Genomic DNA, 3403 nt, shown 5'->3' on the forward strand with positions numbered 1-3403 from the left:
GAGAGTAGGGTGGGTGGACTTCTCTAGACCAAGTTCTTAGAGAAGGTTTCTCTGGAGAGGTTACCTCTGAGCTGAGACCTGGCAGAGGAAAAGGAGTAAATGCATAGCCTTTATCTTTGCCAGGGGATCTGGGAGGCTCAGTCACTCTAGTGAGGTTGGACCGGGAGACAAGATACTGTTAGTGGATGGCCTTGTAGGTGGTGACAGTGAGTTTGGGTTAATTGCTAGTGTGTTAATGGGAAGTGTGGGGACCATGGGTTTTAATGTATGTTATCAAACATGAGCCAGTGAGGTGGCAGCAGAAACAGACGGATGTGGATCGACTGGGGACATATTGAAGGTGGGAGGCCGGGCAGAGAGAAGCACTGACTGCAAAGGCATATTCCTTCCAACCTTGCTCAGAGCCTCTGGAGAGGAGGTGCCTGGAGGGAAAGGAGGGTCCCTTTCAGGAAGAACAATGAACTGGGAATGGGGACCTCTGGGTCCAATCCAGGATTTTCATCCACATCTGAGACATGAGACTGGATTGGGTCATCCCTAAGGGCCCTCTCAACTCTAGCATGTCAATCATCTTGTGCTATATCAATCATCGAGGCATCTGAATGGGGAAGTGTCAGAGGAGCTGCTGTTGAGACCTATTTCACAGAGCAACGGCCCAGGTCCCTATCTGCTGGGCCATTTGCCCCTGGGAAGGGGACAGCCCTTTCACCACCTCTTATCTGCCCCATGGGGATATTGGCCAAGCCCAGTTAGCAGGCAGTCGATAAGTTCTGAAAGGCCCCTGAAATCCTTCGCTTCTTTGAGGCAGGGAGAGTCCGCCTGAGCAAAATCTAGAATTAGAAGGGCCCCCCCCCGGCTCCCTGGGATCTAAAGGGAAGGGTGGGAGCACTTTTAGCCTGAATGGAACCTCTCATTCTCTGTCCACCCGATCTGCTCTGCTGTTCCTGGGTCCTGACAATGGCCCTCAAGCCCATTCATTTGGGACACTTCTCCAGGCTAATCCCTCCACCAACTACACATTTCACCCCAGGAAGGAGATGGGCCTTGCAGGCTACATTAGTCTTCTATGCTGCACAACACATCATAACACACTTAGCAACCGTAAACCACATACATTTATTAATTCACTGCTCTGTAGGTCGGAAATGTGGGTATGACATGGCTGGGTTTCCAGTTCAGCATCTCGCAAGGCTAAAATCAAGGTGTTGCTGGGCTGTATTCTCATCTAGAGTTCAGGGTCCTCATTTAGTGGTAGCAGAACTACTTTCCTTAGGGTTGTAGGATTGAGGTCCCTGCTTCTTTGCTGGCTGCCAGCAGGACACTCTCTCAGGTCCTCAAAGGTACCCATTCCTTACCCTTGGTCTCCTCCATTTTCAAATCCAGAAATGGGGTCTATCCTTCTTGCTTGGAAACTCTGACTTCAGGAAGAGCCCAGTCCCTTTTAAGGGTTCAATTAAGGCTCACTTCGGATATCTCCTCCTCCTCCTCCTCTTTCTCCTCCACTACCTCCTTTTTGGAGCTAGGGATCAAACCCTGGCCTATGCACTCTAGGCACACACTCTAACACGGAGCTCCGCCCACAACCCTCTCCTTTCTTAAGGTCAATTGTATCACGTCACATAATATAGCCATATAAGTAGAACCACATTTATGGATTATGCAGTTTGTGTACCCCAGGAGGTGGGGGGTTAGGCTAAGAGGACATCTTAGGATTCTGCCTATTACAAGGACTTTTGATGTCATTCCTGACTCTTGGGTGGGGGGGAATCAACCAGTAAAGTTAGAGATTCTTCAGCCTTTTGGGAGATCATAAAAGAACCTCGTGGGAAGTTGGGACCCTCACCCTGGGAACATCACCATATGTTGCCTCTGATTGCAGAGTCTGAGGCCCTTTGAGCCTTATTCATAGTTTCCAGGCTGAGAAATCTGGAGCAGGGTGTAGGGAGGGGTGAGATAGAGTGAGGGCTGAATAGTGAGAGTGCAGGTCTGGAGCTGCAGAGTTTTCTACCTCTGAGCTGCTACGTATTGGGGGTTGATGGGAGGGAAGTAAGCGAGAGTTTCTTGGCACCGCTCACTGATGCCAAGGTAACCTCTGTTCAATGCCTGGTATCACACCTCATGCAGAAGCCCACATTGTAGCAGGGTAGAGCCTTCAGTGCCTGGTCTGCTCTGGTCAGGCTGCACCAGGGGCTACAGCAAACTTCCCATAAGTCTAAAGCTTGGAAGAGCCCCTAAGGGTGAGAATAGGGAACATTAAATGCAGAAGCAATCTGTCAGGTCCTCCAGGACAGTGCAGATGTCAAGATGGGTGGGTGACAGAGTCTGTTTAGGGACATCTAAATTCTGTAGTAACTCAGAGTCCAAGGCTCAGGATCTGCAACATGGGTCCAACCCTCCTGGGAAAGGGGGTGGGCCTACAAGTAGAGGTGAAGGGCATTAGCCCCCCTTGTTCAAAGGCTCTGGGCCCCAAGCCCTCCAGTCCTTTGCTTTCCTTCAAAATCCATATCTATTACTCACACTGTAGCTTGTGATATAGAGAGAGGACATGCTGATTCAAGGGCCCCTGTGGGTAGAGCTCAGCCTAAATTATGCCATTGGCACCTGATGTAGACATTGGTCTCTGGAGAGCTTTATTAATGTGTGTCAACCTGATCACTTCTGAGCTTAATCATATGAATAGCATTTACTTATTGAGCAATAACTAAATGCCAATTACAAAATTGGATGCTGAATGCTGCGTCCATCAAGGTTCTTAGTGGCAGTCCATAGAAATACTTCCTGGCTGAAGTATTGTATTCAATATATTTGAAAACAAATATATTGCAAAGAAGTAAAGTTCATGAAGAATCCTGGATCCATCCTCCAGCTCTGGGGGCACTGCAGCCTGGAAACCTGACCTTGTCCTCCCTAGCCACTGCCAGAGAGAGGTCTTCCTGGTTCCCATTTGTTCTGTCACTAGCTCCAGGTTCAGAGTCTTAAATGGATATTTACATTCAATAGAGCCTAGTCTATGCCTTAGCTACAAAGGAGGCTGGGAATTGACTTGACTTTTGTCTTCAATAATCACATGCCACCCCTGACCAAGATCCGTGGCAAGAGGAGTCCCTTTGAACACCACAGGAAGGGGTGAGGTGGCTGGGCAGCTCACACTATGTCTGCTATTATATATGCATTATCTCATTCATTCCTTCTGGCTGTGGGTGACAGCCAGAAGGAATGATGATAATGAGGGACAAGGAGGTTCAGGAACTCATCCACGGTTGCACAGCTATTACGTGGTAGACTCCAGGCTGACTGTGACTTGGACTGCCTGATTCCTGAGCCTGCACTCTCAAACCACTGGACATTGAGAGATAAAATCTCAGGGTCACTAAGCTGTGGACTTCAGATCCTGAAGGGTGTG

The sequence above is a fragment of the Marmota flaviventris genome, chromosome 9 (genome assembly GCF_047511675.1).
Source record: "Marmota flaviventris isolate mMarFla1 chromosome 9, mMarFla1.hap1, whole genome shotgun sequence".
NCBI lineage: Eukaryota > Metazoa > Chordata > Mammalia > Rodentia > Sciuridae > Marmota > Marmota flaviventris.